General features: G+C 37.8%; 1 pseudogene; it reads right to left on the reverse strand.

The window, feature by feature from the left end:
- Positions 1-8,291: 8,291 nt before the first annotated feature.
- On the reverse strand, positions 8,292-8,932 carry LOC118518888 (translationally-controlled tumor protein-like; annotated as a pseudogene).
- Between the last annotated feature and the right edge of the window lie 1,500 nt (positions 8,933-10,432).

The following is a 10,432-nucleotide window of genomic DNA, read 5'->3' on the forward strand; positions in this document are numbered from 1 at the left end:
TTTTCTTCTTTTCCTTGGATAAGGTGTTGTCATAAAACATCAAAATGCTCTCTTAAGGATAGAAAACAACCCCAAAGAGGGATAATTGGATGTATTAGAGCCCTAAACTCCTCAAGCCTAATCCAGAAGATGAGTGATAAACAACACTGTCCTTTCCTTTGAGGTCTGAAAGAGTTAATTACTTTTCAAACAGGGAACAGTTTACTCCTATAGAGCAGAGTGATTAGATGACAGTGGATTTCAGAAGGTTTTATGCTTGAAATACTTGAACACAATGGAATTTTATCTTCCTCTTATAAAATGTAGTTTTATATTTTTCTCTTCTTTATTTCTCTCCTTAAACATGAATGATAGGCTATTGAAGGTTTTCTTTGGGGGAAAATATTTTTGACTTGCATTCCTGTGGAAACTTGATTTAATCAACAAAATGCCAAGCTGATAACCACTCTCATTTCCTTGTCATAGAAAATAAGAGGAATAAATTCAAAAGAGTGGGGCATTATAGGAGAATGCTTCTAGATCCTTTGTCAGTAATGTAGACATCTTTAATAATGCATCACAGTATCTTTTACTGGTGGGGAGGATTGAGCACATAGTTGTATATACAGTATTTTCTAGGTAGGTATTTTATGCAAACTGCCTCTCAAATAGAGGCACCTCTTGATTTTATTAACCAGTTGATGTCACTCCTTTAGATTAAGACTGTATTACTTTAGGAATTGAAATCAGGATCTCAAAGAGGTGTCTGCACTCCCATGTTCACTACAGCATTATCCACAGTAGCCAAGATATGGTATATACATACAATGGAATATTATTCAGCCTTAAAAAAGAAGAAAATAATGCTATTTGTGACAACATGGATGGACCTAGACAACATTATGTTAAATGAATAAGCCTGACCAGAGAAAACAAATACTGTATGATCTCATTTATGTATGGAATCTAAAATAGTCAAGTTCAGAGGCAGAGAGTATAATGGTGGTTGCCAGTAGCTGGAGGGAGGGGAAAATGGAGAGGTGACTGTCAAAGAGTATAAAATTTCAGTTATACAAGATAAATAAGTTCAAGGGAGGTGGGGTAAAAAAAATGCTCTGGAGATCTACTATACATCATAGTGCCTACAGCTATTATAATATAACAAAATTTGCCATGCCAAAATGTATCTCTTTGGCATGTGGATTATTTTAGGCTGATTCTTTTTAAAGAACAGAAGACTCAAGAAACTTTTATTTTTGCCTCCCCCACCCCCAAGTGCCTAAAAAAATTTAGATAGAGAACTTGTTTCAGAAAGGGAGCTATCACCATAAATAACTATAGTATAATATGAACTAGTACGGTAGACAGGGAGTAACCCAGCAAGGCCTGTTGGATCAAAGTCCTCTCTAGTACTATTGTTTCTGAATGGCCCAGCAAACATTTGTGTACCATACTCCTTCATTCTTTCTGTGAATTGCCTTTCTTCCTTTTGTGGCCCTGGAGCACCACCCCCTTCTTCTTAATCCAGAATGAAATATATACCTCATTTTGCCTGACTGTCTTTGGAATCTTTCATGTTTATGTGCATTCCTCATAAGTATGTAATTAAATTTGATTAACTCCTGTTACTCTATCTCACATCAATTTAATTCTTTACCAGTCAGAAGAATCTTGAATCGCAGAGGAAAAATTTTCCTCCCAACACTAACAATACTGTGTTGTATAATTAAAATTGGTTAAGAAGGTAGATTTTATGTTAACTGCTCTTTCCACACACACACAAATAAATGATAATAATAATGAGGATGGGAGGAAACTTTTGGAGATGATGGGTATGTTTATGGCCTTGATGGTAGTGATAGTTTCACGGATGTATACATATTTCCAAACTCACTGAGTTGTATTCATTAAATATGTACAGCTTATTATATGTCAGTCATACTTTGATAAAGCAAATTTTAAAAAAATATTACCTTTATAAAGAACACGTCTCCACATGTCTCTCTGAGGGGTTACAAAATATTCTAATTTTGAAAAGTATGTACCATAGTGTGAAATTATTTAGGATTTGGGAGACAATACATGAGGCTTCTCGTAGCACATGGCATACAGCAACTGCTCAATAAATACTTGCTGAAGAAATGAATATAAGGGGGTTGATGGCCAGGCAGACAGCTTGGGAAAAGGCAAACAAAAGAGAGGCCAAAGGCTCTGCCTGGTTGAGATGTTTCCTGGGTCTAATTCTATTTCTTGTAATCACTCTAAAGATGCAGCTCTCTTAGCATTTAAGAGAAATAGGTGGAACTAAACTCAGGCAACATTTCAATTAGATAAGAACAGAATGAATACACAGAGCTAAGAACAGAGCCAAAGTTATGGAAAGTGTGACCCCAGACCTCCAAATTTTGAATTAGAATACTTCCTTCCTGTGTAAAAGAAAAAATGCACCAGACCAGTTAAAAAGCCAGGAAGACTTTATTCAAGACTATAATAGAGGTCAGGACTATTTCAGTAGGAGAGAAAGATTTAATTCAACATTGCTGAAACAAAAAATGGGAGGATTTTTAAATGCTGGGATGAGCTAATGGAAAAGTACTGGAGAACATTAGTGGGGAGGTTGGCCAATGTGATTAGGCTACCTGTATTTGTTAATTATCCCTCATCAAAGTTCAGCTCCCACTCTCCCTCAGAAACTAAGAGATATGGGCCCTATTCTTCTTGATGATTATATTTCAAAAGGATGGCTATCAGGACCTTGAGAAAAACATTACCTGAGTTGCAGACAATTTATATTTCAAAGAGGCAAGAGGAAGAATTTACAATTACAAGTTTTCTTAAGTAAATGCTCTAAAAAAAGTGAGGTCAGAGGCCTACAGTCAAAAGAGCCTGCCTAAAGTTTAGTTAAGATGAGGGGAACTTTAAAGTCATCTTGGTTTTCTTCCTTCCTTGCTTCTTGTTTCCTTTTAATCTATCTTTTCCCTTTTAAACTATCTTTAAGTACCTGTGATATATGAAAGGAAAATTTTACTAACAAACGAGAGAGGAATGGGCACCATGTTAAGTCCTCAGACATTGTTGGTTCTTGGATCTCTATTCCTCCTTAACTGATAAGATATCACTTTGCTTCTAGTAGACATAGCCTTAGAGGCCTCATGCTGTGCTTCTATGGGATCTCTGACTGAGCAAGAGTGTTAACTCATTATTACTAACAACACATTTGGCTTACACATGGAAAAATATTAACTAATTTTTCCTGCCCTTCTTTCTCACTATCACCAACCAGCCTTCAGCAACACATGCCTATTCACCGCCACTTTCTCCCTCTGCCTTGAAATGTATAAAGTATCTCTGAATTTGGATAAATTCTCTTGCCTTACTATGAACAAGGTTTACCCATTCCTACCCTTAGAGTGGAAGCCACTCTTTGCCTTGGTTATCATAGTTTATTCTTGTGCTGCTACTACTATTTGTAATAAGTCCTCCTTGAAATAATAAATAAAGTATGAATGACTAAAATTCAAGGACTCAAATAAAAGGGTGTGCCTATGTCCATATATCAGAGAGATTCAGGGTTGGGGTAGGGCTTGGGCTGTTTGTAGGCATATGGGAAGGTAAATTAGAACAAAGGACAAAAACACACATCAGTAACTGTTTTATTTGGTCCTTAGAAGAAAAACTCAAGCCGCATGAAGAGTAGAAGGCTATATATATATATTTGGCTCTATTTCCCATTAAAAACTGCTGAAACCTTAAAGTTATCCCCCCTCCCCCACCATGTCCTCTCAAGGACAGAATTTGGCTTCTTTGTTTCACTGTCTTATCTTAGCTTCTGCTGTTGTTGGAGCTGTGTGCACTGGGCATCCCAGTAGTTTTCCACCCCACTTTCCTCCTAGAAGCTGGGTTCCATCCTGGCTGGGGCAGAAGCACTTCAGCCATCAGTGTATCAGAGATGAGTGTTACAAGGCTCTCTGCTGAAGACTGAACTCTTCAGTGGCAGTACCAATGTGCCAGTTTATATTAGTACTTTCTCATGTTTATTTCCTCTGAAGACATTTCATGCCATTTCATTCTTTTTGGAGTTGTAGCTTCTTCGTTTACAGAACCAGATCCCAACCCATGGGGATGGACCAGAGAACAAAACTGAATGAAACATCCCATGCTAATCATTAGGACTGCCTCTCTCCTCAAGCAAGACATAGGGAGCTCCTTCCCTGAGGATGACTTTTTTATCAGCAGTCTTCTGCATCCTTCCTGCAAATATATTCCTAGCAGTAATCCTTCAGATATTACCAGCAGGAAACTTAGTTAACACTCAAGATAAGATTCCAAGTACGCACATATCCTGAATTTCTTCTTCTGTAGCCAAGTTAACAGAGATAGGGCTCTACACCTCTCTGCTCTCATGTTGATGCCAAGACCACAATAAAGCATTTATTGCTAATGATGAGATTCACAATGGGAGTAGGAAGGGAGCAGGCCCACATGCTTGAAATTCACTGTTTCTGGTATGTGCAGTATTCCTCAGGAGTGCAGGGAGTAAAAGAAAAGTTGAGCATACATGTTCTAATGAGTCTGTTCCTGAAAGTTTAGTATCTAAGTGACTGTATGACTAGATATCACAGCTTGTTCTGAAAGTGGTACTAACAATAAATTCTTCAGAACAGAAAAAAGCTTGAGTATTGGGCAAAATTATAATCAAATACTAATAGTGAAATGGCAATTGATAACCATCTTCCTGGAAGTGTATTTTGACAGGAGAACATAGAAAAAGAAAAACACATTTATGTTTCAATTACTGACAGAAAGTTCTCCACTTTTTTCTTTCATATTTAAATAAATCATGACTTTCTACCCTGTATCCTGGTATAAATGCATGTCAGGACTCTTTCTGCAAGAGATGTTATATTAGTTTCCCATTGTTGCTATAACAAATTATCACAAACTTAGTGGCTTGAAACAACACAAATTTATTACTTTAGAGTTCTGGAGGTCAGAAGTCTGAAATACATCAGCAGGGTTCCTTTTAGAGATTCTAGGGAAAAATCCATTTCCTTGCCTTTTCCAGTTTCTAGAGGCTACTTGAGTTCTTTGGCTCATGGCCCCACATCATTCCAACCTCTGTATCAGTCATCACAACTCCTTCTATGACTCTGAGCCTCCTGCCTCCCTTTCCCTCTTATATGGACCCTTGTTATTACTTTGGGCCCACCTGGATAATCCAGGAAAATCTCCTGATTTTAAGGTCTCTATCTTAATCACACCTGACATATCCACAGGTTCTGGAGGTTAGGATCTGTACAATTTTTATGAGGGAGGGGACCATTTTCTACCTCAGACAGACCTAGAACTTACCTAAAGCTAGAATCAACCTCACATGAAATTTATGGACCAATATAACTGGGAAATCCGAAGAAAGGTGTAACTTGACCAGGAATTCAAGGGGCGCCTGGGTGGCTCAGTCATTAAGCGTCTGCCTTCGGCTCGGGTCATGATCTCAGGGTCCTGGGATCAAGCCCCGCATCAGGCTCCCTGCTCGGTGGGAAGCCTGCTTCTCCTTCTCCCATTCCCCCTGCTTGTGTTCCCTCTCTCGCTGTGTCTCTCTCTGTCAAATAAATAAATAAAATCTTTAAAAAAAAAAAAAAAAAGGAATTCAAAATATCTCACATATACAATTTCTGCTGCCTTCTTTTGGTTTTGTCTCCTACTTCATTGCTTTTAGACTCAGCCTCACACGGAAGGATGATAGTGGCAATAGCTACACACCTCATATCCTCTGATGTTCAAGTCCAGTGAGAAAAGAGAATCTTCTTCCCAGGATTCCCAACAAAGTCTTATCATGTTCCACTGGCTCATGTGCCCCTCTCTAAACCAGCTATTACGTCCAGTGAAAGTTTTGTATTCATTGTCCTCAGTTGCCACATCTTTAAGAGGAGGATAATATTCAGGCTTGATTCCCCATGTACAAGGGAGTCCAACATTAAATAACAAATAAAAAAAACTCCATGACAGAGAAAGAGACTGTTAAAGAAAGAAAACACATTTTTTTCATCCTTCTTAAACAAAGGACTCTGTGTTTCTATTTTGCACTGAGCCACTCAAATTATACAGTCAGCCCCGATAATTTTTTAAGATTTTATTTATTTTATTATTTTAGAGAGAAAGAGTGAGAAAGCAAGAAATAGAGTGGGGGGAGGGGCAGAGGTGAGGGAGAGGCAGAGAATCTCAAGCAGACTGTGCTGAGCATGGAGCCTGACGCTGGCCTGACCTGAGCTGAAATCAAGAGTCAGACAATTAACTGACTGAGCCACCCAGGTACCCCAGGCCTAATATTATTTACAGAGTTTTCATGAACATTAAATGAGTTAACAGAAATAAAACATTGAGAATAGTGAATAGTGTTTGGCACTTAGTAAGCAAGCAGTAAATACTAGCTATGTTATTATTATTATTTTTGTTAATTATTATCATAAACCATCCACGGCCCTTTTAAAGCAGCAAACATCTGATGTGAATTTTCTCAGACCCCAATTGTAAGCATTAATTAGGCTGGCCTGTTTTCCTCCAGTCACTTTAAATAAAGGAACTCATTATAAATCTGAGAGAAGATTGCAAAAGGAATTTTATTTTTTCTTCAATATCCAACCATCAGTCCAGCTGTTTTGGTTCAGGCTACCAATGGGAAGCTACTTAATGAAGTTGCTTATGGTTTAATGATTTGTGTGGCATAAACTATTGGTCTTAATGTTATTCCTGGGGCATTTTCCAATTGTTTCAGAGAATATGCAGTAAAAAAACAAAACAAAACAAAAAAACTACAGTGTGGTTCTATATTCCCACAACACCTGGTGAGAAATAATCTGCCTCCTCAATTGCAGTTCCATCGTTTATTTTGAGTCCCTTCACAGCAAGACTTTTCTTATTTACTTACTGCATATATGCTAAAGATCCCAATAATTGTACATCCAGCACACAATTGATTTTACTCAGAATCCTCATTACACCTCTCAAAGTTCTGGTAATGAAAAAGTTAGACTGAGCTTTAATAAGCATTAGGAAGTTAAGCTTTCTCAGGGAAATAACCATTTATGGAAATATGTTCAAGTGAATGTGAACAAAAAGCAAAAATACAATGTGATTGTCTAAAGAGCTGGAGGTTAGATAAGATGAGTGTATCACAGGGACATGGTGAAGTAAGAAATTAAGTTTTAGCATGACAAATAAAATTGGTTTGCTCTTTAGGAGTTAAATCACTAGTTTTCCTCATCATATCTCTTGAGTTCTAGAACTTGTTATGCTTGAACCAAAACATAAACTGGTCAGTCTTCTTTTCCATTCATTTTGTGGCATCTCATTGAATTGGTGACCAGAATATAGTATTGTGGTATTTCACATGATACTGATAATTATGCCATGTTTGTTTTGAAGGGAATTTTTTCAATTAGTATATTGACTATATTACATGTTCTGATTGCTTTATTTTGCATATATTGTTAATTTAAAATTGCTCTTCAGGTTTTTCTCAAGTAGGTTTTATTCTTAACTAAGTTATAAGCTTTTTCCAGGCAAAAACAAATGTCTTGTTTTCATCTACCTAGTGTGGTAAATATAGCACTGAAGATTGTAGGTTAAAAAGTATTTGATTGAAGGGCACCTGGGTGGCTCAGTGGATCAAGTGTCTGCCTTTGGCTTAGGTCATGATCCCAGGGTTCCGAAATGGAGTCCCATATATCGGGCTCCCTGCTCAAGGGGGAGTCGGCGTCTCCCTCTCCCCCCGCCCCTCCCCCCTGCCTCTTCCCCCTGCTCTTGCTCTTGCTTGTGCCTCTCTCTCAATAAATAAATAAAATCTTTTAAAAAATGTTTCATTGAAAACATAAAGTTTACATAATACTGGTCAGATATTTAATCATTCCTGAGTGAAGGAAATAGAATGAACCCTATTAGTACATGCCTGGCATATCCTGTTGAATTAGAATTCATTACTTTCCTGAATGCTTCTATTTTTTTTTTAAACTATACTAGTTTTCATATTCTCCAACAAGTAATAACTACTACCTCTCACAAAATAAAAGTATTAAAACTCCTCATTTTAGCCTTTAGAAAATGAATTACTAAGTACCATTAACACTAATATTTTATAAAGAAGCCTAAGGCTCCCCAGGGAGGTTTTTCCCTAAGATTCTTTTCTTTCTTTCTTTTTTGAGATTAAATACATTTTATTTTTAGACAACCTACACGACATTTTGTTTTCTTAAAAACAATGCCTCTTCTCCACATAAGTCAAGGACAGAATAAATGAAGAGCTCAAGAAGGCATTAGTCCCATCTAAGTCCTGGTGTTGTGTGGATGTGACAACAAGTGACACATCCAAAGTAATAGCCAAATTCGTTAACATTTTTGCATTTTTCTAAACCACCCTTAAAGAAAATCATACATGGAGTCACACTGTCCTCTTAGTAGTCCAGCAAAGCAACCATGCTATCTGGATTCATGTTTCACCAATAAAGAACTGGTAGTTTTTGAAATTAGCAAGGATGTGTGCTTGATCTTTTCTGTAGCCCCTGTCATTATGCTTTCTAGTCTCTGTCTCCCTTTGATTGATTTCATGTAATCTTTGATGTACCTCTTATAGGCTTCTTTTGTGAAGGTGGTTTCCTGCAAGTAATGGCTCACAATAAATATCAACACCAGTGATTACTGTGCTTTCCATACCTTCACCCTTGGGGCCTTCAGTGGAGGCATTTCCACCAACGAGTGAGTCATCAATGCTACCCTCTGTCCTACTGACCATCTTCCACTCCACCTCCAGCCCCAGCCTGTCCATGATCTCTCAGATCTTGTAAATGTTGGAGAACATCTCATCATGGCTGATGAGGTCCCAGTAGATGATCATGAGGGTGGCTGGAGAGAGACAACTGTGGCTCTAGCTTAGCAGGAGCCGGGAGCTCTACGAAAGCGCAGTGCAGCCAGAGTGGCACTGGGGTGGGGTGGGGAGATAAGGGCAGTGGGTGGAAAAACTTAAGTTTCTTTCTTTTAAACGCTGTCAATTGTCCAAAACTCCCTGTTTTCAAAGCAAAAGTATCTTTTTTGTTGTTTCTTTTGACAGCATTGCAGAGCAATTAAGGATACATGCTTTTGGAACCAGGTGGACCTAATTCAAATTCTGATTCTGATTATAATAATTGTGAAAGGGGGACAAGTTATTTAATCTCTTTGTCAATCCCTTTCTCTGTCAAGGGCAAATAATCATAATAAAAGCATATACATGCGTGTGCATCCGTGTGTGTGTGTGCATGCGTGCGTGTGTGTGTGTGTGTGTGTGTGTGTGCTTCCCCTCAAGGCTGGCAGGAAGAAACTCAAATGTTTCCAATGGTGCTTGAAAAGGCCCTTGCTGAAGATCTTTTCCATCTTAATCACTGGCTTTCCCTGTCAATTTCTCTTTCTTCCTCATCCAGAATAACTATGGGCAGAAGGAGATGCCCGTGGGATTTTTATCCCTCTTGCCTTTGTACATAGGAGAGTTTTTCCACCTGTATATTCGGCCATTAAGGAAAGGTGTTTTGTGGATTAACATTCTCTGTTAATGGGCAGATGACTTGCTGAAGGGATCTCCTTGCTGAGATGAAATATGGCTATTACTTCAGTTCCTCTGGTAGGGCCTGACTACCAAGGGTTTGTCCAGGACTGAAGATTTTAGTGGGATTCTCAGTGCTAAAGGTAATGACAGTCCCCTACATTAGTTTTGCTTTCACTTTTCTTGGTTTATCAGTGTGGATTTGATAATATTTTTCTGTTAGCTACTGGCTCATCTCATGTAAACCTCTTCCTTGTCAAATCCTAAGAAATCACATGAAATTTCTTTAGAATGGTAAAGTTTTGATGATGCTTTATGTAATTTGTCCACCTTCCTTTCATTCCTCTCTCACATGTGTGGAATATAAGAGTTATTCTCAATTATACTTTACGTATCTTGCATTCCATTCTTCTAGCCATATGACAGTTCTCTTTGGAATACAAACATGGAAAATAATATATTACCCTTTCCACTTCAAATTGTTGTATCAATCATGTTCTTACTAAAATGATTTCTGACAATCTTTTCTTCTACCTTCATTTAGCTTCTCACTGTACCTACTGATGAAGCCAAATATATTTTCATGGCTCTCTTCTTCAAACTCACTATGATTTGTATGAATTCTGTTTTCATTTCCTTCCCTGTTCTACTTATTATTATTATTATTGCCCTTGAGATAGTGTATGACCTCTAATCCTTTTTTTTTTTAATTGCATGGGGCCTTCTTAGCTTAGCAATGATGATGATTTAGCTTATTTTCTGCTTCTTTAGGCTATTTATTTTCATTCCTATCTCTTGCTCTTTCATCAATGGTAACTCCATTTCTGGCCTCCTTTCTCCCTTATTTTTATCTTTGACTGTCTTTAAAGCATTGCCCCCCAA

This window comes from Halichoerus grypus, chromosome 10, assembly GCF_964656455.1.
Source record: "Halichoerus grypus chromosome 10, mHalGry1.hap1.1, whole genome shotgun sequence".
NCBI classification, from domain to species: domain Eukaryota; kingdom Metazoa; phylum Chordata; class Mammalia; order Carnivora; family Phocidae; genus Halichoerus; species Halichoerus grypus.